Source organism: Coturnix japonica, chromosome 2, assembly GCF_054131305.1.
Source record: "Coturnix japonica strain WE chromosome 2, WE-NBRP24, whole genome shotgun sequence".
Classification (NCBI taxonomy): Eukaryota; Metazoa; Chordata; class Aves; order Galliformes; family Phasianidae; genus Coturnix; species Coturnix japonica.
Window position 1 is genome coordinate 31,729,144 of NC_140664.1, and position 27,420 is coordinate 31,756,563.

General features: G+C 40.7%; 1 long non-coding RNA gene across 1 annotated transcript in view; it reads left to right on the top strand.

Moving 5' to 3' along the window:
* Positions 1-8,014: 8,014 nt before the first annotated feature.
* The window catches only part of LOC146761759 (uncharacterized), a 130,408-nt gene continuing 111,002 nt past the window's right edge, over positions 8,015-27,420 (top strand). Inside the window, exon 1 of the long non-coding RNA XR_014942520.1 lies at positions 8,015-8,305. This is a non-coding gene — a long non-coding RNA (uncharacterized LOC146761759). The remainder of the gene's footprint in view (positions 8,306-27,420) is intronic.

Consider the following 27,420-nt stretch of genomic DNA (forward strand, 5'->3'; position numbering starts at 1 on the left):
ACACGGGGCTGCTGACGTCACCAGCCAGGCAGATGTTGGCTCCCAAAGTCCCGATCATCTCCCGTGTCCTTGAAATCCGGCACAATCCCAGCCTTGTGCCACCCGGCCGGGTCCCTGCAAGGTCGAGGGGGACCCTCTTGGAGGGGACCCTGCCGGGCCGCTCCCTTCCCAAACGTCCTTTCGCACGATGGGGAGGGAAAGGTGTGAAAAGCCGAGCCCGGCAGAAAGTTCAACCCTCCCCCTTCCCTCCGGCTTCTCTCCCTCCCCCCCCCCTCTGCCTTCCTCCCACCTCACCAACCTCAATGTCACATGAATCCATACAGTTGGAGCAAGGAAGAGCAGTATGCTCCCAGGCTCACCCAGAGGCCACTCTCCCAAAACAGTCACAGATCTCTCCTCACTGCACCACTGCCACCCCCAATTCTTGTGTGTCCACAGCCTTCTTGGGCTTTGTCCCCACTGCGGCACAGGCAGGAGCTGGGCAGCACGGCCCTATGCCCACTCTGCAGCTCCAGAGCGCTGCGGTGCTCTGCAGAGCCTTGAGGTCACTCAAGGCCTCCTCTCAGAAGTGATGATGGGAGGCACAGAAGTCATGTTTTCTGTCCAGCAGACCTCATGTGTGTATTTGTGCTATTCCTAAGTGGACACAGAACAGGATGTTGCTCTCAGAACTCAGCTCTGGGTTTGGTTCTGGCGGCTGCAGAGCTTTGGGATGAGCTGAAAGGGCAGCAAAGTGCATCTGAAAGGGGAGTCCGATTAGAAGCATGAGCGAAATAAAGAAGAAATTTGCCTGAGAGCCATGTCTGTCTGATGCCTTTGCTGTGGCATAAAGTCCATGACTCATCACTGTCAGTCCCTTTGCATCAAACAATGGTCTCAATCATTTTGGTGCCGCAGAAAGGAGAACTTAATGATGTGACATAACAGAGTGGGATGAGGAAGAAAGGATCACCACTACCTGGCCTCCTGTTGGGTTGACGTTGTTGTTGTTGTTGTTCAAAGGAGCCGCCTTATAGATCTGCTCCATATTATCCTTGTCTGTCAAAGTGGCATTTAATTTTTCCAATTGTGGAACTTGATCACTGATAAAATCAATTTAATTTACACCACTGTCATTCAGCTGATCTGAGCAGTAGATTTATTTTTGTCTCGGAAAAAGAAGGGGGGGGGGAAAAAGCAGCCTTATGGAGAATGGAGCAATCTTCCTACTTGTTTTATGTGCAGTAAGACGAGAAAGCGCTAGCGTGGCACTGTAATAGCGCTTGCTCTCATGACAGAAGATTCTAAATGTCATTTCTTCAGTCTTTTGTTCGGGAACTCTGTCAGTCACAAGGAAAGGAAGCCGAGGAGGGCGGCCCTGCGGGGCATCCCGCCGCCCTGTGAGTGCGGACAGCTCGGGTGACCCCACGTCCCCGCGGGGTGACAGCAGCTCCGCGCCCGCCGCACGCCCGCGCTCTGTCCATGGTGCTGACCGGCGGGCGGGCGTCGGGCTCTGTTAGGGTCGGCAGCTGCCGCCAAGAGCTCAGGGACAGCTTATGCTCTCTTATTAGTAATAGTAATCATAGATACATGCCTTTATTCAGTACCTTGGAAGGGGAAAGGCTGGAATCTGCCTTTTCTGGGGTTTACTTGATAGCTCCCCAGTTACAAAGTGCTTTTAATCACTGTCGCCTGGGCTAGCCTACGTTATAAAGAAAAAGGGTTAATATCCGACAATGGTCTTAAAACCTCGCACTCTCAATTGTTTCCTTAAACGGATTAAAGTACAAATTCAGAGGCGACTTTCGGTAAGGGGTGTAGCCTCCAGGGTGACATGAAACGTTGCATACAGTCTTTACTTGGCAAATTACAGTGGGAATAACTTGCCGACAATGGTTAAATATGCTCTAAAACCTAACAATAAATCGACACAACCTCTTTCCTATCCTAAAGTATTCTCCATCTGTGTGGCTGCATGCATATGCACATACATACACTCTCTCTCAAACACGCATATACATGTATATATAAAGTTTAAATAATTTAATGAATAAGTCAGATCCTCACACCATGGTTCACAAATCTTTTTGCTGATGAATTTTCTCCTACCCTAGCTGGCTAACATTTCTCCTTAGCATTTTATAGCAAGGGCAGTTCTTAGGTCATTATTTCTTCAGTGTCCTTTCTTCCCATAACCTGTCCCCATGAACTGAAGAACGTGGTAAGAGCAGCTCCAATTACTGCTCCTACGAGAGAGGCTCTGCAGGCAGCAGCTGTAGGAATTGTGCAGCCGCCTTGCGAGGAGTAATCTGTGGGCTCTTTCGAACAGGAGGCATTACTGACTGGGGAAAAGGCAGAGCTGCAGCCATTCACTCTTCGTGGGCTGGGAGACTTCTTTCAAAAAAGCCCTGAGGTATTTAGGATTTGGGGGAAAACCCTTGTACCGGAAGAAAATGGCCTAAACACAATAGGACTCGCCATTTTCTCCTTCCAAAGCACAAAGCAGCTCCGCGGCTTCAGCACCACACAAAGAAAGCCCGGACCCTCTGAATTCTCTTACATTTTCCCCCGCCGTTTCAAAAGCCTTTCCCTCTGCCCGATCTGCTTTCGCAGGAATGCTCACATATGTAAAGAAAGGAAGAAAGGAGGGGAGGGGGAGAAAAGCGGCTGACTGAGGAGAGCGGAAGGCAGTTTTTATCTTGGTTATTTAAATCAAGTCCTGCTGGGGAAGAGTCCTGCTGTCACTTGTACGCTTGAGGGAAAAAACCCAAAATCTCAAAACAAACAAACAAACAAACAACAACAACAACAAAATAAAACCAGATGAAAAGATGTTTTGTCCGTTGCATTCCTTCAAGCTGGGTGTGCTCACGTTGCACCAAAGAAACTCAAGGAAGACCACGCTGCCTGAGGATGTGTATGCACGCATGCAGGCACACACAGACCTGTACCAGAAAAATGCCTTTCCAGGCCAGCTAAGCCCTCAAATTGATGTTGAAAATACCCTGTGACCCTAGCACCACCAAGACCCAACATTCCAGCATGCTGCCTGCAACGGCAGGACTCCTGCAGCTCGGCTGCCTCCTGCCTTCTTCCTTCTGCTTCCCTGCTTCTACCTTCCTACTTCCCTATCCTCTGCCTCCTACCTTCTTACCTCCCTGCCTCCCGCCCTTGTCTCCTGCCTCCCCGACTCCCTGCCTCCTGCTCCTTACTCCGCTCTGCTTTGCTCTATGCGGGGTCGCTCTCCGTCTCCTGGATTTTGCCTTATTTAAGTAAGTCGGCGGGAGGCTGATAAAGAAGCGATGATATTAAAAAGAGAGAGAGAAAGAACAACAAAGAAGCAAGCCAAACCTGACCAACTCAAACCCAAACTGTAACAGTCTCTCAGTAGCTCACAGAAACGCAGCAGGAGATTTGTACTTACAGTCAGAGCTAAAGTGAGTAATCCTCATCCCAGCATCCCAGCGCAGTTGTGCATTTTTTCTCTCTTTTTTTTTGTCTATTTGATTTTAAGCACTTGTTTGTTCCCATCGTCCATGCCTCGGAGTGGATGCAAACAAAAGCAGCCCGTTAGCAGGAATAAAAACAGCAGTGGTTTCATTGTGTAAATGCAGGAAAGAGCCAAGACGCTGCGTTTCTCCAGATAGTTTCTGCTTGGGAAGCGGCAGCTCAGGAAAGCAGCACTGTGTGTGTCTCCCCCTCCCCTCTCCCTCTCTCTCACACGAACATGCACGCACACGCACGCACACGCACACACACACACGCACACTTACTCTTCTCCTTCTCCTTCTTCTTCTATTTTTTTTTTTTTTTCCAAAAGAGGGCAGGTCGTTCCCTGAATCCCAATGAGTTAAGTCAGTCGCTTTCCTTCTCATGCATCACAGCCTCCTTAGAGCTGCAGGCACAAAAGAGCATTTCACTGCCTCCAATTTGTGCAGAAGGCCTGTCCTTAATTTTTTTTTTTTCTTTTCCATTTTAGTATAATTAAATCATGTATTTCACTCCATGTAAAAATGCCACATCCCCAGCTTTGACAACTGAACCACTAATAGTAACCTTTTAAATAAATTCCTGAACTTGCACGCTCACTGAGATGGTCTGCAGGGTTTCCTACTGAATGGGTGCCCCATGTTTCTCGGCTGGTCAGACCTGCACCCTGCAAAGGTCAACCTGTGCAACCCACAATTACTTTCCAGTGAAGTCTTATATCAACAAAATCTCCCTGGAAGGATTACAGCCTTTCAGAATAAACCTTTAATCTTAAATACACATACCAGCATGCTACATTTCAACCGAATATGAGAAATTGTTTCAAAGAGCAGTTTCACACATACATGTGGGGTTCAGAGATATGTGTCAACCTGGTAGCACTCACTACACACTTTTGTTGCTACCTTAGGTATATTCTTTCTTCTGGGCAGCACAGGTGCTTCCATACAACATGTACATATAGATACACATACACATAAATAGGTATGCATCCCTGTATGACTGGATGCTTCTAGCCAACAGATGGATACATGGAGGGCTGGCAGTAGCCTGCCATGAGGCCAGTGCAGCAGCCCTGGTGATGGGGGCTGTCAATGAAGGAGAACAGTGGGGCTGAGCAGGATGCTGGGTGCTGCCTCCAGCCCTGCAGCCCCATAGGGGTGCATGGGGCATGCAGGGGTGGGCCACTCCAACTCTGTGGTAACCTCAGCAGTACTTGGCATTTTCTTTCCATCCTTGTCATCTCCTAATTCCAGCTGCACTCACTCAAATGGTTGGTAATCCGACTCTAGAGGAGATTAGGGATCCAGAGATAGCTGCATTTAGGATTACCGAAAGGAAATGAAGGAATCTAATCCACTCCTACCCTTTACATTACTGGGCTGCAGTAAGACCTCGTACCACCTTTTAGGATTTTAAACAAATGAAATCACTTGGAGAAGGGGACAGAAAGAGACAGAGAGATGGAGAGTATGTTTACCCATTCCATGAGTCAAATGGCAGAGAATATGGTGAATTGCTAAGCGGTGGCAGTGAGGCTGCTCGCTTCTGAATCTCAATAAGCAGTGCATCTAAACAGGCCCAAGGCACACAGCTCCTGAGAGCTCTCCTCAGGACCAGAAGAAGTCCAGGCTGCAGATCCAAATGCTGCAGAAGAGATTTGGTAATGGTCTGAGCAACGATATCAACCCCACCCACAGAAAACCTCACATCTCGAGAGAAAACCACCCCCACAGCATAATGTGGAGCACTCAGTGTACAGCCATTAAAAAATAACAGTAAACTTAGTTAGAGTATACTTTGCCTCAGAAGATTTTCTTCTCCATCCTGTTTACGTAAAGCCAGGAAGAAAATAACCAGAGCTGCTACAGTGGTAAAAGTCTTATTGCTTTTTCCTAGGTTCACTTTAAACTAATGGAAGACCAATGATGTAAGTGTGCGAGAGAAACAGCACTGAACTAACCCAGTCCTGGGCCAGTTCCTTCATTGGAAGGGCTGTGGTATGAGTAAAAAGTAAAATAATAACAAAACCAACCAATCCAACCAAATAAACAAAAATCTAAAGAGGTTTTCTGTTTGTCATTTTGGACACAACCTTCCTTTTCCCCAGACAATTTTTATATATGAAGTACCAGACTGTCTAAACCTAGCCTCTCTAAATAATAGTAATTTGAGTATGGTTAATTGTATTGAGCTTCTTCACAGACTGATTATCCTTGGTGCATTATCAGGGCAGCCTGAAATGCTCTTCGCTTGCAAGAGGAGCCTTAACGTGAGAAAAAAGTGGCTAGTCATCCTCGAGTAAGATTTTGTTCTGTAGAGTGAGTGTCACGGCCCTTTGCAAGGCTGGAAGCAACGCGAATCAAACGCTTCGGTGGAAGACCGACGTCGACAGAGGCTCCATGTACAGCAGGCGCTAATTATTAAACCTCATTCCCTGATTTAGGACTCTATTTTCCTTAGCAAGCCCATCACCCTGACACAACGCAGCTCAGGATGTTTGTTCAAAGCTTATGAAAATGTAACTCAACTCATTGCTAGAAGTTGTTGCTAATTAGTTGATAATAAACTTCTCTGGCCAAGACACAAAAGTCTTTCAGAAGTGCAAGGTGTTCTTTGTTATGCCCTCACAAGGGGAATTAGCATATCAATCGAACAGGGGAACAATAGAGCAGGGCTCTTTTTTCCCCCTTCTCTCTCTCTCTCTCTCTTTCTTTCTTTCTTTCTTTCTTTCTTTTTTTTTTTTCCCTTCCTTTTCTCCCCTTCCCAACGCTTTAAGTGGCTCTGGTGGCCATGAAAGTGAAAGCGGAGGCCGGTGTACCTCCTCGCAGGGATGCTCGGGGCTACCTCCGACTGAGTCCCTCGCGCTCATTGCGCTTGTGGCTACCGCCCGCTCCGAGCCCCCGGACCACCGGGCAGCCCACCTCTCGCCCCGCCGCCTTTACGACCCCTCTCCTCTATGGCAGTGACAAATGGAGAGGTTGGGGGCTCCTAGCCCCCACTCTACCTCCCCCTCCCCTTTCGCCGCCGATGAAAGAGTTTCAGCTTGAAAGCCCTTTGCAAATGGATGTTTTACAACGCCTCCCCACTCCCCCCCCTCTCTCCCGATGTAACTCTGCTGCCCAGAGCCCTTCATAAATACTGTCGTTTCCCCTTCGGGCGCTCGGGGTTTTCAGCCTCCTCTCCCGCACCTCCTGTGCAAGTGTGACCGTCGGGAGAGAAGTGGGCCTGATGTGAGTGGTCAGCTCTTAGACATTCCTATAACCGAGGAGGAAGACATTCTGAGGCATTTGACACGAATTTGTCCTATTGATTGCAACTTCCTTCTGTTTATTACATTTATTATAATAATAATAATAACAACAACAATAATAATAATAATAATATTTTTAAAATGCCCAGTAGATTCACAAGATGCTCAGACTACAAAGACAAGGCACAACCCAACACCCAAACCTCACCAGGCAAAACCAAATACCCAGACCTCCCAGCTGATTGGTGACATACAAGTGGAGTCTGTAGAGGAGTGGAAACACGCATATAATGGTCCAGGGAATGTGACTTAACAGAACTGCAATTCTGGGGCTCTCATCTACCTTGTGTTCCTACCCAGAGGTTTGATAGCTGCAAGAGTTATTTACCCATGTGGCCAGGCTGCAAATAATGCACAGGTTGGAATGGGAATGGTGGCTCAGGACCTACAGGTAAAACAGAGTGACTGTGCATGGCATTTGCCCTCCTTTGCTGTCTCCGTATGAACTCTTTGTTTGGAGCATGGGGAAGGGGCCTGGCTGTGAGCAGATAACAGCCGGGCTCACCTAATCAGCGCAGAAATAAACCGAGAGATTTCAGTCTTCTGCTTTTTTTGGAAAGGAGCAGAACTCTTCAGCTGGCTCCCACTCAAAAGAGAGGATGCTCGAATATGGTTATTTTTAGGAGCTGCACAGATATGTAACGTGAATTAAAGCATAGTGATGTGCTAAGAAATAAATCTCATTTCCACCCCCCTCCCCGAATCACTAGGGAAGCAGTTCTCCAGGAAAAACGTGTTGTGTAATTAAAAAAAGTAGAAAGCATTTATTAAGAGGAAACGTTTGTTTTCTAAGGTTTATTTAGAAAGTCTTGAGTGACGGGAATAAAACCCCAAATCCTAGGAGTTTTCCTGATATTCGTTTAAGGGAAAAAATGTTGAGGATGGTTGTTTCCCCAAATGCAAAACATCAGGGAGGAATCTGAAAAGAGCTTTACTTTCTTTGCAAAATCTCTATTGTTGCTTGGCAAACAATGGGAGCTCTGGGCGACTGTAAGGCTGTGAGAATGAATAGGGAATCCGCAGGATGTGTGCGGGTCAGTGCTTGGGGTCTCTGTCCTAAAGCCCCTTTCTCAGCTTGCCACAATAAAGTAGCACAAGGTTTAGTCTTTCCTGGGTCATCGGCCATCTTCTATTATTCAACACTTCACAACAAAAAACACTTATTAATCAGCGCTGACCAGAGGCCCCTTTCGAAACAAGAGAAGGGGAGAAAGAGAGAGGGGGGAAGAGGGAGAGAAAAGAAGATTGAGAAGCCCTGAACAGACCCTCCCAATACAAGAGCAACCATAGGCACTTTCTCAACTGGCCAAAGCATTTTCTTTTTTTTTTCTTTTTTTTTTCTTTTTTCTTTTCTCTCTCTCTCTCTCTCTCTCTCTCTTTTTTTTTTTTTTTTTTTTCCTTTTGCCACAACAAAGTTTCCAATCAGGTCACAGGGGACTGGACTTTCCCCCTACCCCCACCCCTGTTTTCTCTCTCACTCTCTTCCCTTCTTGCTCTGAAGATGATGGAGACTTTGTTTTGCAAGTAAGGATGGCTTGAGGTCAGATTGCCAAGGTGTACGATCCTAGAGGTGCATCCTTGCTGTGCTGGAAGACAAGGCTGCTCCTCATCTGGGCCTCAGCTCTGGCGATGGCGTAGGAGAGAAGAGGTTTGCTGTGGGGTTTGCTCCCGTGCGTGAGGAGCTGATGGATGAGGTGTCAGGGCTGCGGTGGTGTGAGGACTCATTCCCAGAGGGTGTGAGGGAGAGGCAAATGTATTTATTGGCTCTGCTGAGGGCAGTGGTGGGCTCGTTGTTGTTGTTGTTGTTGCTCCTGATTTTCTAGCACTGTGTATTGCAAAAAGCTCAACAGTGAGCGCTGTGGTGAGAAGGAACAGAGAGATTTAAGGGAAAAACTTTGCACCCCTCTGTGTGAAGGGAACAGTGGGAAAAAGATCTTAAAGGATCTGAGAAGTGAAGCTTTAATTCTCTGGGGAAATCAGGGGGATCTTTTATTCTTTGTTGCCTTCTGATCATTTTTTAAGGATGTTTAATTATTCTTAAGTGAGTTAGTATCTCTGTGTAATGAAATATGCATAGATGATGATCTCACAGCCCATATTATTAAATTCCTGTCTCTTACCTTCATGAAAATTATTTGAGTCACTTCGTACTGATAAGTTTAGCTCATTGGAAAAAGAAAAAAAAAAAAAAAAGGTTATTTTGAGTGGAGTTCATGACTGCAAAATCCAGAGTTCGGACTGTTAGCAGGACAGGCACAGCTGTACCTCAGAGAAAAAAGCAATTTGTACTATTTTTTATTTAACAAATGCACCGAGACAGCAAACACTGAATCCCCCATGGACTGCCTGAAAAACTGAAACTGTGCTCTGCAAAAAAGATTTAGTTCATTAGAGGGGGAAAACCTGTTTTCTTTTGTTTTGCTGATGAAATTCGGTGTATGTGTGGAGGGAGTGGGCTTCACTTGTTTGTGTGAAGTTGTTGTGCATGCTTTAGTGGGGGTGTATCACCACCGGCATGAACCTGAGGGAAAACTGCTCCTTAAGCCCTGTGGGTGTTGCACTTTGTGGCACATATGCTGCTACCAGAGCACCCCCAAACTCATAAGAACAGGGTTTTGTGAGGGGAAACAAAAACACAGCGTTCTTTAGGAAGTAGCCTCAGTGGTGCTCTGCCTCGTTTTGCCTCACAAATATAAGGCTGCAGTTTGTGTTTGTTCTCAAGAAATTTATTTTACTTAAGTGCCTATAGCAGAGTGTTCTCTCTTTTCTCCTCAAACATTGTGCTACTCAGATTTTGCAGAGCTTGACATTCCAGCAATGGAGTAATCAAGTGTTACCTAAATTATTTAAAGCCTGGGATTAAAGGCCTTAGTGCTGAGTGCTGACAAGCTTTCAGATGTAGCCTGGGAAAAGTTTGCATCCTTTCCTGTCTGCGTGCACTTTGAAAATAATTTGGAAAAGTACAGTGAATTATTCTCAGAAAGTATGCACAGAGAGAATGAATAATTCTTTTATAAGTTCTCTCCAAAGAAACAAGTCACTATTAAAAATAGAGTAGCAATGTACATACAATAACATTGCGGCACCCGTGCTGTTGTTTTTTAGCAGATCCATTTCTTTCACCAGAGCTTGCTTAAAGGAGATCTTTCTTTTTAGAACTTGCTCTGGTCTGCAAGGCAGAGTGTACATTAATCAGACAGAACCGTCTGTTTCAAGCGTTAAGTTCCTTTATGTGTCCAGGCCTTATTCTTCATTTCTTGCTCTTCAGTACAACCAGTGGCTTCATGCTTCTATGTACTGGAAATTAAGGGTGATAATATACAACTGCATTAAAAAAATTGATAAAATGGATATAAAAGTCTTTTTAGTCAGTTAATTTTCTTTTTACCTCCACGTGGATTTTGCGAGCTTTGTTTTTCATTGGTTGGCTTTCTCTCTCTCTTTCTATTTCTTTCTCTCTCTTCCTCTCTCTTTCTCTCTCTTTCTCTCTCTTTCTCTCTTTCTTTCTCTCTTTCTCTCTCTCTCTCTTTCTCTTCTTTCTTTCTTTCTTTCTTTCTTTCTTTCTTTCTTTCTTTCTTTCTTTCTTTCTTTCTTTCTTTCTTTCTTTCTTTCTTTCTTTCTTTCTTTCTTTCAGATTAATGTGTGAAACAATTTTGAGAATTTTTTTCTTTTTTAGGTAACATATTCCCCCACTGTCTTACAGTGTAAAAACAGATGTGAAGCTGTTGTGTTTTGGCTTTTCATTGCATCACTACAATATTCTTTGGATGATGTTTTTTGATGTCATTCATAGAAATTAGGATTTTCCCACTTTGTCAAAAAAGAAATAGCAATGGCAATTATGTTTTGCAAAGCTTTGACTACCAGGAGGTTGTTCCATGCCATCAGAAGGTATGCATTAGAAATGCTACCACACAATCTCAGTTTCTCTTTCCATTCCTACTGATGGCTGACTGTCTCAATAGCACCCATTTGAGTCAGTGGGACTATTCATGGGCTGAGATACTTCTCTACAAGACAAAGGGGAGGTCAAAATTTGCCCCACAGAACTGAATTAGACTAGAAAAAGAAGGTAGCACTTGGAGTGGGGAAGGGTGCACACATCTCCCCTCAATATAGTGTCCCATCTTTGCATAGTGCTATAAAAACAGTGACATTTCTGCATGTACCAGTTTGTAGCTGTAGCCCAGAGAGGCAAACATGAGTCACTGGGGATAAACCAAGTGCATGAGGCTGTCAGTGATAGGAAGTGGAGAGTATTGATTACAGCAGCAGTGTGTGTTGAGGTGGTGAGGACAGGAGAAGATTTGTGCTAAGCTGAAGGGTTGCTAAAGCACTGGGGGGTGTTTAGGAGGAAAAAGGTGCCTGAGGTTACTGCTGGGAAGAGAAGCACAAGTTCTTTCTGTGTGTTTACATAACATTTATTGTTTTAAAATAGCTTCCTACTTACTTCTATTGACATTTTAAGGTAGAAAGATTTCTTAAATATTGCTTTGACTCTACACTGCATCCTGGGATAAAAACGACTCATAGCACTGTAACAGTTCCTGATATTGATAGGAATTCTAATGCTCTTGGCATAAATTATCTCTGATCCAGCAAAGGCTGCTTTACTTCCATGTACCTGATTCGGTAAAGATTTTCCAGTCATCTTATTTCAGAGTGGGCTTGGTTACCATTCAAAGTGCATAGAGCAAGGTTTTATAAAATGAAATCTTGAAACTTTGTAAGGGAAAAGAATGCATCTAGCATTTTAACCATGTTGACTTAAACAAATCTGCTTGACATGCACCTGAGAAGTTACACCATCACTGATGTTTGCATGTGTGTTTCATATATAGGTTGAAAGCTGGGTGGGTAATTTTTCTATGTAAGGTGGAATGTGAGTTGTAAAGTGTTTGTCAAACATTAGTATTGTCTACTTGAAGAACTCAAAACTAGTGAACCATCTTTCCTAAAGATTTTTCCATAGAGCTTGGAGCCTTTTTTTTTTTTTTTTTATTTTTTTTTTATTTTTTTTTTTTTTTTCAGACTTTACATCTGCAAAAGCTGAAAATGTACTTTAAAAGCCACACAGTGGCTCATGGGAGAGGCAGCGCTAATGAAGGGGCCTGGAGTTATGATGAAGCCTTAGAGATGAGTGAGATCAGCTCACTATTCAGAAGTATTTAAAAACCTTTATAATTCAATGTTTGGGGTTCTGTGTGTTTAGAGGGGTGAGCTGGATCACTGATCCTCACTAAAAGGCTGTGGAAATCTGAGGAGAGGATCTAGTGGGAGGGAAGACTGTGGCCGATGCAGCTGAGTAGGGCTGTGTGTCAGTGGGTGAACCCTGGGGAAGAGAGTGAGGGTGGAGGCAGCCATTCCTTGCAGGGGCAAAGGTTGGAAGAGGGGGGGGGATCTCTTGCTCATGTACCTGATGATTAGTTGCTTAAATGCAGCAACATTGATAATTTATACAGCCAAGTTCAGCTTGCTGCAGGCAAGAACTGCTTCAGCCTGGTTGTGAAAAACTGAATTGTGCATAGGTGGAACTGCTCAACTACATCTTTAGAAAAACTGCTCTGTACCTCTAGTTGTCATGGTTTGGGGAAAAAAGTACCGGTAGGTGGCGTTCAGAAATATTCAGCACTGCTCATAGGTTTTATTTGGTGGATGCAAGTTCTTTTTACTGCAACTGTTCTTGAATATGGAGGCATTTAAGAAGTGAGTTTAGGAAGGAGGTCCCTGGTAAGCAGGCATATAAGGGCAAAAATGAGTGAGATTAATTTAATCCATTCTTTGTCTCTCATCTCAAGCAGCTCTTCAGCTGTTGCTGCTTCTATTTATTTATTTATTTATTTATTCTCAATGCAGGCATACTCCAGCAAGGGTCTTTTCCTCCCTGGGCTTTATACTGCAGTCTTCTTTTCTGTAATACTGCCTAACATACATGGCTAGATTTTCACTCTGCCTTGAGGAAGAGAGTACTGAAAAAGAAGAAATTTGTTTCTTTGAACTTTGCTAAAATGTACAAGTAAGAATAATCTGCATGAAAGATTAAGTGTTGAATATCTCAGGTGGAAATATCAGTGCTTTGGAAAGTTATGAGTTCATGAAATGTGATCTGTTTGATGTTCTTAATTTTAGTGAGTGTTGATATTGCAAGTCAAACTCTTTAGTCTTGTGTAATCTTCCTGCAAAACTGGGAACATTCACTCTCTTATTATTTTTATTATTATAATTGATGTGTGTATAAAGTATCAGCAATAATTAATTTCATTTATGATGCTATCTTTTTTATAGCAGCTGGCTGACACTGACAACTTGTGGAGCTTAAAGTAGAATCAAATGACTTTGCTGCCAGCAACTCTAACACACAAAGATGCTAAAATAATTTGTATTCATAGATGGTCATGGATGTGGTTGTTTACACATGAAAAAGTGATGTTTGATAGGTATTTTTGATCATTTTAGTGGTGTTCTGCCCTCCCACTCAGTAGTTTTTCCAAGAATGGTTTGGAGATTGCAGGTACTGCTCCCCTACTCTACAGAAAGATATTATGCAGTGTTACTCAACAGAGTATGATATAGGAGATGGCCTACTAGAAAAACTAGTTTGTTAGTAGGCTGATGAATATTTTAAATACACAATATGGAAGAAACCTGCTTAAGTATGTGTAAGTCAGCGCTATCAAACAGCTTTGTTCAAGAATTTACTGGGAACAGAAGTCTTAAAAGACCAGTTCTTAAAAACACTCTGACACATATTTTCTTCCCTTTCCTCTCTTACCATGGTTCACTGAAACTGTGTGAAGGTATACCAGAATTTAGAGCTGAGATTTCTGTGCAAAGACGTGATATAAGCGTGACTGTGTAAATGACTGAGGGAGAAAGTACCAGCAAAGCTTAGGAATTTATAGTGCTGTTTGTAAGCTTACTAGAACTAACACATATTGCTTCTCATGGAGGTTCAGATTGGAAAAAACTGATCTCTAGATCATTGCTAGCTTCTAGCCAGGTATCTTGTAGAACTAGGAGTCTCAGTGCACTGGATTACCTTGCTTTCATAACGGTGAAATAGGCAGAATTTTCGCCTTTTGTAGAATAGGAGGTATGGAGCTGAGTAGCTACAGCAGATTTGCCAATTAAGAAGAATATTTTGGAAAGCTTTCTTTATATTTGTAGCTCATGCTTTCTGTTTGTTAGGTCTAGTTGTTATTTGCACTGAAAAAGATGTATATTCTAAATATAAACTGAACAATTTTTTGTCAATTTTTTTTTTCTTGTTAAGTTTATTCATTCTATATGTTGTTTGCCTTTCTTCCATGTTTTATCTTAACTACAGCTCTTTTGCAGCAGCCCATAATTTCTGTGTTTCTTGGGACAGTGTACAACCATTTAAATCCAAAGCCATAAACCTTTCCACCATGCCATTCCCTCATTCCCTCTTGATTTTTCACTTTCAAATGTGTGGTAGTGGTTCCTTGATGAAAGTTTGTAGATAGGGCACAAGTATAATTCACTTAATCAATTTTGTATTTCAATACATTGAAGTTGTTGTGACCATTTTATTTTCTTGACAATTGGGTATTCTATTCTTATTGGCAGAGTAAGGTATCAAAATAAATGTAAAAGGAAAGTGCTGAATTGTGTTCTATTGTATTCTTTACCCCCCAGTTAAAACAAAGCATGTAAGTATTCAACCTAGAGGAATGGTTAAATGACAAGGTTTTAACTTTTTTTTGCTCTTTTGGCGTGGACTTCAGTAGTAGCGTATGATCTGAGTTTTCCAGTGTAGATCTTAAGTGCTCCTCTCTGTTTGTAATTTTTGTTTTATAAAGCAGTACTTTGTAGGTTAAACTTTATATATACTTATATTGCTTTTATGTTTATAATGAGAATTATTTCTTCTGTGTTCTACTGAGAGATAAAATGTGATCAATTGTGAGCCTATTAATATCTTTACTGGATGTCTTGAAAAAATTGTTTGGAAGACACTACATAAGAGAGAAGAGATGGTGTGTATGTATGTGTGTATATATGTGTGTGTGTGTATATATATAAATGTATGTATATATATCTGAAGATACACAGACCTAGTAAAAAGCATCTAAATTAATGAAGTTTGATTAACTACAATTTGAGACAAAATTCTTCTCAGCCTAGTAAATTCCTTTCAAATTGTATGGACCTTCAAAGGCAGCCAGTCAGCTATTTGTGCCAAATAACTTCAGAATGTTCAGATCTCTGAGTCTATGTGTGTACTCAGCAAAGCAGGTTACTACATGCAGGCCAGGGACCGTTGCTCAGGGCAGTAGTGTGAATCCACAGAATCCAGTTCAGTCAGGCCAACAATAGCAGATGATGCAAGGTTAGAAAAGTAATTATCTGCTTGATTTTATGTATATTGTAAGTATAAGTCAGCTTCTTTGCTTTTGCAAGGATATCATCTTTATTTCATAAATTCCAGAGAGCTGTCTAGCTCAAAAATAGCGTGAGTTATCATAGAAGAGTGCAACTTCATGACAAGGTTCATTTTTGATCTCAACTGTGTCATGTACGTATATACACTTACAGACACTACTGCAAGGGCTCTGTAAAGGGAATACCAAGCTTGGTTATATAGAGTGTGAGAGCAGAGTCTGCTGCTGATATTTTGTGCATGAGTACTGCCAAGAACAGAGGAGTATCCCACCAGCTGTGTTGTGCAGGGTAACTGTCTTTCATGTTGTTTTGTTGGGTTTAGGGACTCTGGCTAAAATAACTTACATAGCATTTCTGTGCTCAATGCTTTAAGCTGGAGAGCTGGCTCCAATCACAGTGTTACTGTCTGCAGGGTTACTGCTACAGTCTATCTGGCCTTGTTAGGGGACATTTATCTAAAATTAACAGTGGTCAGCCAGGTGTTTGCTCCTATGATGCACATACATAAGGGACTACAAACTGTATATAAAAGCTTTACTAGTAGAGGAGTTAAATCTAAGGTGCAGATTTGCAGGAATAAGGCTTTGTTTCTCTTTTGGGTTGGTGTATTCTTTAATACATCAATATTCAATAAATAAGTTAGAAAATAAGCTTGAAAACTTTACTTGAAGTGATATTATTTACTTGTTTATTCGTTGTTGAATGGACAGTGATTGAGAATAATCTTTTTATTTCTTCCAAGGCCATCCAGATCCTACCTCTCCTTATTTTGTTTGTAATTATGATTTGTATTTGTATTTAGACAGAATTTGTTAAAGTTGAAGCTAGGAGTAATCATAAGTAATGGTGTACAGATAGACTGCTACCAGGACAAATGTCTGAATATGGACACAGAAAGGCAATGCTTACTTATTTGAGAACCTACTTTCCCTAAAAATGATTGTGCAAATTAAAGGAATATGTCTGGCCTAACTACAGTGGAACATTTCTAAACCTGTATCTGCCTTAGTTAAAAAAGTCTTTGTCATTGCATTAATAGGTATGCTCAGTACCTCTCAGAAATAGGCTGTAAAATGTGTACAGGCTGTTAATATTTTTATGAGAAGAAACCATTGTAGACCACAAACTCTGTGAGGTAGGCTTCTTCTCTAATTATCTTTTCCCCGAGGTACCCATTATACCTCATGGAGGAATAAATTGTATTAATAATTGTATTCATTTAAATGGGAAATGGTTTCTCAAAAGAAGAAACTAAAAGAGGCAGGATCAGAAAAGGAAATGAAGGCTCCACCTTGATACTAACAAGGCTGATTTTTGAATGTCCTGCAGTTATGTATTCCCATATGATACCTTGGGTAAATGCACTAGCTTTATTTCATACATGAAGTCATACCAACATAAAATACTAACTGTTCTTACAGTATTTTTGAACACTTAGATTATTTTCAGGTAAGATTTGATTATATTTTGTGTTGCATTTCTAAGATGTACATATCAAATACTATTTTGTTGCAGAGTGAGTGCTAGTTACTGTATTCCGCAGTAGTAGTGTTTTCAACTTTGTTGTAGTCATACTAAATCAAAAAGAGGTCATTGTTAAACCAGTTGTGGTAACTCGATGTACTTTAAGACAATGTACAGACTGTTAAGGCTCCATAGTTTCCAGAGGTGGGTGACAGAATGAAAAAAAGCAATGGAAACTCCTACTTCAAAGGCTGCCTGATAACTGCTATGAGTAAAAGGTGAGGTTTAGGATGACAAACATTGAATTAATAAATGCAGTGTTGTTGAATAAAGCAAGTTGAGATGCATCCTAGCTTCTAAGCAATTGGATTGTATTCACTACAGTGAATACATCCCCAGTGGGCAATGTATGTGGGACAGTGGTGCCACATGGTTACTGTAATAGCCTCTCATGTAGCTTGTTGTTACTGTATGTGGTTATTACTACCTGACCAAATTAAATCACCCTGCATCTGCATTGCTGTGGTGGTGTGGTGTCTTGCAGATGTGGCTACTGGAACAACAGGCTCATGTAGGACTGACTGAATTCAGAGTTGAAGGTTGCAGAAAGTTTTCCTTTTTGGAAATGGCTATGAGACAGCAGCTTTTGTGAGCAGGCTCAGGGCAGCTGTACTAGCCTAAGTCCTGCCCAGGAATGAAGGGCTGAAAAGTTTTTAGAAAGCAGAAACCACTTCTTTTCCCTATCAAGGGCAGAAAATGCCTGTGTGCCTGTAGACGGCTTCTGCAGGAGAGGCAGAGGTACCAGGGATCAAACAGCATTCACTGCAGTTCCCCTCTGCTTTTCAGCCTGGCATGAGAAAACAGAGCCACTGACACTTGGGAATCTGTGTTTTATATATTACGAGTGTTGTTCTTTAGAAGACATTGTAATGATCACCCTTTAGAATCTGGTATAACACAGTATAGAATTTCACTCTGAAACTGCTGTATCTATCCTACAGAATGGAGCAAATCTTATAGTGAGAGTTTCAGTAAGAGCTTGGTGTCCATATATATGGAATCAAGCATCCATGTAAGTCCGTATCTGGGCTTTATAGATCAAATGACCTTTGGAATATCTCAGGATAAGCCCAGGAAACTAAGCCTCCTTCTGCACAGTAGTTTCATTCTAGGGAAGTTTTTAGCTCATGACTTCGTGGTAAATGGTGCAGCACTGCTGCCTCTCCTGAGAATCTGCTAAGGCAATAGTTCTAAGAGCTGTAATTTCTTTTTCCCTTTTAAATGGGATTTAGCACAGTCCTAGTGTTGAAGATTCAGTTGACAAAGTATTTTTTTCTGATAACAAATATTTTATTTTTAAGATAGCATCTAGCTGTTAAATTTATCCTAAGGTCTTAAACTGTGGCTTATGGCTTCCTAAGTGTATCAGTGCTCAATTTGTATATTCATTCAAAGATACAAAAAATCAGAATTTACTGCATTTTATGGAAGGAGATAACGTATAGAATTTGGGTCCATCTTCAATGGAAGAGCATAAGAACTTGATTGTATGGTTCCTTAAAATGCAAGTTGCAGACTGTCACCTCTGGTGAGATGGGACGAGGCTTTAAGACAAAGGCTTGAGCTTGACTCGATTTTACATCACATACTGAAATGCCAGTTGAGAAACTGTGATTGTAAGGTGAGAATATGTCTATTCTGGAGTTGAGGATGCTCATCTGAGAAGGGGGTTTCTGCTGTACTGCATGGTTTTTTGCTTTTTCTTTATACGCCAAGTGAAACCACATTATTGAGGAGTAGGTTTTTCTCTGACTCCCTGCCAAAATCTGATAGCATAATGGTGAGGGCACCATGCTGGTAGGAGAGTGATGTGTGTATGTAACTTTTCTGTCTTATGGGGGAATGTCTATACTATTGGAACTGGTGATGAAATTAAAAAAAACATGATTATTTTTGTAGCATTCTTCCTGAAATTTCTCAGTTCCTAAAATTTGTTCCCTAACTAAAATGATTTGGGAAGCTTTACTGAATTTAGCATAAATGAAACAGTACTTTTGGCATATGGATTGTGCAGTGAAGAAATTCCCTCAGCTCAGCACATGAATAATTGGCATGTCCTGTTCCACGGAGAACTAATCAACGACAGCAGGGTAACATTACAGCATAATCTGTGATTGTTGGAAGGGGTGGGATGGTATGATAAAGAGACTGCTCAGAGTCTTAAGCTCCGAGACTGGACTCTTCATAGACTGGAATATGGAAAACATTTTGACTTTTCAGAGATTGATAGTCTACTTCAGAGATAGCCCCCAGTAATATCTATAGGTTTTGGATATTTTATTTACATTGCCTGTAGTTGTACAAATGGTTATAACTAAACATTGCTTTCTGTGTTCCATTCCTGGCAGTGCATATTGGTGGAAAATCTTGAGAAAGAATTTTCATTTTTAACTAGGTATGATATTCTGTGATCTTATCTCTGAAAACCAATCTGTCTTTGAGGAGAAAGGCTCATCAAAATTGTCTAGTTCTTAGCCCTTTTTTACTTCCTCCTTTTTCCATCATTACTGTTACATAAAACACTAAATTGTTCTTTGTGTCATTTCCAAGTGATAGGTCCTCTAATACTCTGATATGCTTTGAGACTCAAGCTTTGACTTCTGTTGCCCCTGATATCTGTACTGGATTTCTGAAAATCTACTACTCTGTTTTCAGATTGGAGTCAATAGTAACCATCCTAAACAGTTATTATATTTACATTATATAAATGTATATTATATTACTGCTATATCAGATGCCTCTTTCCTTGTAATTGTTCAGTCTGTAAAGAGAGGTAATAAAAACTGGTCATTTTGTAGAAACTTTCTTTTTGGTACTCGAAATTTCAAAAAATAATACAATTTAGTGGCATTTTTGTGAAGTGGTCACTTTATTTCTGAGCATTGTTCATTTTTCTCTTCTAGAATGTGACCTTCCCTTGGAAATACACACTTAAAAGTTTCTAAGGGCATGAAGACAGTGTATTATTTTTTTCATAATGATGCCCTTCAAAAGGCAGTGTCTAGATGCAAATTGTATGCAGAATTGCACAAAAGTAGAAGACAAATCTGTTTGGAAGTGATAGATCAAAATACTGTCCTTCTGTTTCCCAGGACTATTACTTTTCAATTGGCAGGGGTAAGGTATGAAAGAAGATAATTGTAGCTATACAAGTGTTGGGCTAAGAGGCAGGAGGGATGGAAGGGGTACTGTAGAGGCTGGCCAGTCACCTCAGGAGAAAGGACGGTAAGGTCTGCTGTGGGATATGTGGAGAGATAGAGAGACTTGATATGTAAAGAAAAGAAAACTTTAAAGATTAGGAAAGTGATTGAAGTAAGATAAATATTTGAGATGTAAAAAGAAAGTAAGGTTAGGAAATCATCTTTTCACATAATAGTAAGCTAAAGGAGAAGTGATATGTGCATGTTGGTACTGAGGTGGTTACAATGCAGTAGGCAGGGTTTCATTTGTTCTATGGAGGGCTGGGTGGGTTTGCCTTGGCTTGTTGTTACTGCAGGACCCAAGGGAATGGCATGGAGCTGTATCAGAGGAGCATCAGGTTGGGAATTAGGAAAAAGTTCTTCACCAGTTCTTCTTTGGGCTCTGGAACAAGGAAGAACCTAGGAAGGGCTGTGGTAGTGACCCCAGGCTGCTGGAGTTCAAGGAATGTTTGGGCAGTGCTCTCAGACATAGGATTAGAATTTGTTATGGTCCTGTGTGGAGGTAGGAATTGGACTTGATGATCCTTGTGGGTCCCTTCCCACTCAGGATATTCTATGATTCTCTAATTTTATTTCTGTTCAAGTTAAGCAGGAAAAAAACAAAAACAGTCCACTGAAATTGTTCTCCCTGCATCCCCTATGCTTCAGTTCTATCTTTGTAGAAGATGAGAACAGTATTCTGTTAATCCAAGGAGAGATATGAAAGTGACTTCAGTAGGATGCGTATATTATTCCCCTTGAAATCAGTGAAGGTTGGATGTCTGACTTCCTTCGAGATGCTCAGCTCAAGCGACTTGTTCAAGGTCACTCAAGAAGTATGGTGGGAGGTAAGACTTAAATTCAGTGCCTCTGGCTATTGCTTTTGTCTCCGTGACCTTTTCTTCTCTGGGACACAGTAAAGTCTAGAGGCTATTAACCTAAGGACTCTGTAGTTCAGGAAGGAAGGAACAGCTGAGAAGCAGTATGCTCAGTTGACCTAGAAGGGTTATATAAACACATACTAAACTTAAGCTATGGAATGTTGGTGTCTCCTCCTCTTTCTCTCTTTTTTCCTCTTTTTTTTTTTTTTTTTTTTTTTTTTTTTTAAGGTTTTGGCTGAAATAAGACATCCCAAGCCTAATAATTTATTCTGTGGTTGGTCAGTTCAAGAAAATCCTTGATTTATCTGTGCCTATGCCAAGGCAGAGCAGCACTTTACCTGGAGAAGCATGTTCAGTGGAGGGGAATAGTGCAGCTTTCTGTTTCCTTTCACTTCCTTTTCTTCTGTACTTGAGGCTGTGACCCTGGAGTACGCAAGTATAGCAGAAAACATTTCTGAGGGCAAAGACAGAGACTGAAGAAAAGGTATGTTAAGATGTGGCAAGGGCATAAACGGTGGTGGTAAGAGAAATTTAGCTTGTGGGAGAAAGAGACAGTCTAGCTTAGAAAAGTTTATACTGTATGTTGTTGCATTGTTTCATCTAACAACAGATGTGCCACTGAAATGGAAACCAGAATTTGTCCTTGTCTCAAGGTAGGATATACTAGGAGAGCCTTAGGGTCCTTACACTGAGACAGAGGCTACTAAGGAAGATTATCTAGACGCATAGACAACAGAGATGTAGTGCCTGTCCATCTTCACATCCCTTTGAATATCTTTATTTTTCTGAAAAGCTGACATCCAAGTTTTCAAGTCCTTGTTTTGAATGCAGATCCTGGAGCTTTTTTTTGTTTTCTTTTTCAGACTTTGGAGAATGCCCTGCCTCTCTGCATCTTTTTTTTTTAAGCGTGTTTTGAAAGCACTTAGTGATGTCTCTTTTAAAGGAAACCAATAAACAAAACCAGCAAATCCTCCTCCCTCCTCCTCCCTTTTTTAAAAAATATGCTAAATGTTTTGTTTTGTTTTGCTTCTTAATAGCTGCCTACAGCAATTCACTAGATTAAGCTGCATTCATTTTCAAAGAAAATAATATGCAACTACTGTAAATTTGTGTGTTAGTTATGGTTTCTAGTGACGACTAGAATCTTGCATGGAGTTCCCTTTGTTCTAGGTGCATGGGGATCACGTCTCTATGTGAAAGATATTAGAGTGAGGAGGGATTTATTTACCTTTGAGCATACAAGGGAATGAAGGGTGGGAGGAGGATTAAAACTAGCTTTTGCTTTCTGACACTGAGGCAAGTTTTCAGTTTTATTGTTGCAGTTTTACTGAAGTCAGATCTGTCATCCAGGAGTTAGCATCTCTCTCTTGCTCTTTCTATATAGTGTTGATTTAAAATAAAGATAAGGTTTATCTGGAAATGTGACCTCAGCCATACCACTGAAGCTTAGCTAAATCTAGCAGGCAGAGTTCAAGTTACTTTTTGGAATCCACCTCTACAGCGTATGCAGATACTGAAGACTTACTATACTAAGCAGTATAGCTTAGCTCAGATCTAGACTGACTAGTGGCTGTATGTTTTGAGGTGATCTGATTCTGATTTCCTGGTCATACAAATAAGAGACATGATTAGGTATGATCTGTTTCCTCTCTAACCCCTTTGGTAGTCTTCTCTGTGGGTTTGAGTATGTAAGTGCTGGTGAGATAAGGCTTGGCAATGGGAGATGACCATTCTCTGAGTTTAGGCTGGTGTTACTAGTAGGTCAGTAGGGTGGCAGAGCTGTGAGCCTTCCTGCTACATCACCATGAACAGTGTCTCACACAACATCCCCCAGGTTCACAGGGGAGTTCTTTCAGGATTCTATCCTCACTAGCTGCAGCTCAAAACTGCAGAGGGGCTCCAAGGGAACTAAATATCTCACACACAAAGTCTTGTTCTCATCCACTCTCTGAAGAGGGTGGAGGGTGCTGTGCAGGTGAGGGGAGCGGTGGCTCATAAGGGTCCGTGTGCCAGGGCAGCTGAGTTACTTGCGTCCTCTCTGCTTGAATTTTCTTTTATATTGAAGGAGGAGTTTTGTTTTGTTAAAATCTCTGTTCAGTGTGACCAGGAGCAAATTTTTCTTGTTAGCACTTATTTACAACTGACAATTCTCAATTAGCATTTGAGCCTTAGATTCCCATTTCTATAAATCCCTAATGAGAGTATAAATTACTAATGAAAGAGCTAAATCTCGTGGCCAAAGTCTTACTTCATTAACACACTAACGTATATCTGAAGTGTTTCTGTTTGCATGAGTAGTTAATTTAGAACAACACTAGTATAACCAATGTAGGAATTAATCCTTGTGGCTTTAGTAGAGGGCAGCATAAAGTGATGTTCTAATTTTCAAACTCCTTTCCTCTTACGGAAATTATTTTAAATATTTATGCAGTGCTTTTTTTTTTTTTTTTACTTTGGACAATTTGGTTCCATTAAGTGTTGTCCTTTCCTTCTGTTGCTTGGGGAAGAAAGACTGTGTGGAAACCCTAAAATCTTTGTCACCTTTTGTTATAATTACTAAATAATAACTAATTTTGTTATAATATTTTCATTCACATTTAACTACTAAATGGCATGTCTCATAGGAAATAGGAACAGTTTAAACTTCAATGATATTAGGAGTAACTTAGATTCAGTTTTAGAAATCTCTTGATAATCTGTGGTAAATTTAACAGGTTACTACTGGTGGCAAAGATGAAACAGGAAATTTATTCTATTAACTGACTACATTTTTGGTTTGAACACTTTATAAGAATGATAATGCTCAGTCAGGGGAAGGTTATTCTACCTGGTCTAATCACTAGAGGTGGACCCTTGTTCCAAAGGTCTTTTTGAAAAGATCTTCAGGAAAGATCTCTTAGGAAATCAACTCGGTGGTAATGTGCATCTTCTTATCAGTGATGTTCTCTTTGACAGTAGCAAATATATACACACATTATAGACTTTCCTGATACCACAGTTTCAAAAGTGAATGAAAGGCACTGGGCCCAGACTGGCTGGGTGTTGAGTGGTGTCTACCACTTACTGCATTGCAGCACTCAGCAATGGCTTTTGTCATCCTGAACACTCAGTAAAATTGGTGAGGGTTGTCGCAGAGTTATCTAGATCAATCTACATCTGTGACAGGGGGCAGTAGGCCTGTGGGCCCCTTAGCCCCCCAAAAAAATTGTAAAGGAAATGGAAAAAGGGTAGGGAGATGGTAGCTGGGCTCAAGGAAACAAACAGAGCAACGGCAACGATCTAAGGAGGAAAACTTATTTTACTAACTGTGATATAGGAATGCAAGATAACACAATATAGTACAATCCAATAAATCAAGTAAAGTAAGAGAGAGAGCTTTCTGAAAACCGAGAAGCCTACTTTGAAATTGATGGCACCTTGGCTTGGAAGCACATCCACACTCGCTGCCAGGCAGTGAGGAATAGAGCCAGCATCACTTCCATGACGTATTTCCCTCTCTGACCGTGAGGTACTCTGGGACACGTAGTTCTTCTCTGTGCTCTGCATGATGTCATGATGTGGAATACCAATAGCAAAACATTACAAAAACATGGCAAAGGTTTAGCTCAAGCTAAAAACTACATGACACAGACATACTGGAAACCTCAGGCATAACAGAAAGAGCTCATCAAGATGCTGGAATGAGGACCATCAAAATGTTGAAGGGCCTGAAGCATCTCTCATATGTGCAACTGCTGAGAGAACTCTGACTGCTTAGCCTGGAGAAGAGGATGCTCAGGCAGATTTCACCAGTGTGCAGGATCCTAAAGGAAGGATGCTTTAAAGAGAGTTGAGGGGGGGCTCAGTTCAGTGGTGACCAGAGCCAGGGCAATTGGCACAAACTGCAACACAGTTTGAATGCCAGGAAGCAATTCTGTGTTGCGTGGGTGATAGAGAACAAGTATAGGCTGCTCAGAGGCTATGAAATCTCCTCCTTGGAGATCTTCAAGAACTGTCTGGACATGGGCCTGGATCCCTGCTCTGTTGTCCCTGCTGGAGTGGGAGTTGAACGTAGTGGTGCCTTCTACCAGTCAGTGACTCAGCTATAAGATCCCACTTCATGTTCAGCAGACTTTGAAAAGTGGAATAGTGCAGGTAAGAACTGAATTATAGTCCAAATATTAATAAAACACAGATTAAAATTTCCTCTTATATTTGCAAATTTTGTCTTCTAATGAAATCCTTTAGTTAAGATGTTCAGAGACTTCTTGCGGAGAATATAAAGTAATTATTTAGAAATCATAACTAATATTGCATGAACGGCAAATGATAAAGTTAGAATTATTATATTTATGAAGGAAGTTGGTACTGTCAGGTTGAGTGAATGACAATTTTACAATTTCTCCTAAGCTGAGAAAAGGTAAAGAACAAAACACAACTAAATATTGAATCATTGGCATAATTACAGCAAAAATGACTGTATATATTATCATGATTTACACTATCTGACTGTGAGTTTCTGGTATTCTTAAAGAACTGGCATTCAATATGCAGCATGCTGTATATTATCGATGGTACTGGCTATAGAAAATAGAAAAAGTGTAGTTACAAGGAGATACTTTAACTATGCTGAAATGAATCCAGAGGAAGAACATGCACTTCTAGATCTTAGGATTTCTCTGTTAAGAAGTGAAAAGCAACAAAATCAGAACAAAACACAAATATTTAATGTATAACATTGGACTTTAGTAATCACAATATAATCCTTCAAAAGAATAAGAAAAAGATCGTGAGTAATAGCTAGTAAAGGTAGTCATCTTTAGCAGAAAGTCAAGTCTCACAGATGTAGGTCTGGTTCTGTAGTTTATAGCTGACGAAGCCACTGCTGTATTCAATTAGATAAGCTGAGATTGTTGGTGTAAGGGCTCTCCACGAAATTAAGGTGTGGTGCATCAGATTTTCCTTGAACAGTGAAAAATATTTATTTCAAACATCTCCGTGCCTGAAGACAAAACATGGATTTGATGTCACACAGTTGGCAATAGAAAACTCAGAATCAGGCATTCTGAATTGTACGTGTCCTGCTTAATAAATGCTGTTTTAAGTATAAAAGCATAGTTGTCATCTTGCTAATATACCAATATGTAAACAGCAAAATGTTGTGAAAAAAAATGGAAGAACAAATATATAACATTTTGTAACAGCTTACTTTATTTCTTGTAAATACTACTTTTTTGGTGACATACTAAAATAAACAATCATAAGTAGAACAGCAGCAATTTTTCTTTTTTTTTTTTTGAGCACAGTGATATCTGAATAAAAATGAGAACTGGAAGAGATTCTTAAGTGCAATGTTTGCCAAGAATTTGTCTTTTAAGGTGTGTGGGTTTTTCTGTGTGTGTGTTTAAATTTTTTTTTGTGTGTGTTCAGCGTACTCTGAGCAACCAATGCTTATTTTGTGGCTATAAAAGTTCAGACAGATCTGAAAATGCAATAAAAGTATTATCACACACTGCCTGAAATATATTACAATTGATTGAGTATAATCATGGTTTCACAATCAAAAAATAAATGTGATTCTGACCTCTACTAGTTAAGAGAAACAAATGGAAGACTGTAGAACAAAATAAAAACATTCATAAACATTCAAAATAAGTATTCATTAGCACAAACACATTGCATTGTGTTGACTGTATTTATGTTTTACAAGAGGCATTTTTAGAGTTAATAGTTTTGTATATACCTTAAGTAAATAGATGAGGAAGGATTTCTGCCCGGTACTACCGTGATGGGCTTTAGTTTCAATCCTTAAGACAGATAGATAGAAGTAGATTAACTGCCCTTGGTTATTTCATTTTCCCTGTCTGAGTGGAAGCATGCTTCCATGCTCAGCTGGAGCATCCCAGCAGCCTGCAGTTGTAACGTGCTTGCTGCCTTTTGATGCATCTTGTTTAACATTTGCTCAACACATTTATTCAAATGAAGCCAGGCATTTATTTATCCCTTATCAAATGAAGTGGGACAGCTTTAGGACAAGAGCAAACATGAAGGATCAATGGAAGAACCTTCCAGCACCTCTTTTAAATTTTTGTGGTTTTGGTGGTAACTCTTGTCAAAAAGAATATTGGCATCAAAAACTATGTTCATAAAAAGATTTGTTGTCTGACCTTCAGGTAAAGCTTGCTCAGTCTCTGAAAATGTGATGAACTTTAAAGCTGTAAGAAATCAAAACCGAAACAAACAGCCTTAAAACCAAATCAGACTTCTCCCTGAACATCAACCCCAGCCAAACCAATTAACCCAACTCTGGGAACATCTAACCCAATCAAATAAATAAATAAACTTAAGGATAAGGCTTAAGATGGGGGTATGATTAGACTTTAATTTTGCACTTGAAAGATAAAGCACACAGTGATCTATCTGGAATGGCAGTTGTTTAGACTTTCGTGAATAAATAACTGTACATAGTGTAGCTTCTAAGTGTAATGTGACAATTACTCTGTACGTTGCCTTTGCTTATTTTCTCTCTCTTGCTCTTATTCTTATTGATTCTTTTTCTGTCTTGTGCTCATCACTTTGATTTGTATAAAAAAAGAATTTACTGGATCACCAACAGTCTTAATTGCAGCTGATATTTGGTTCCGGCCTTGCATCTTCAGCTCTTTTTTGT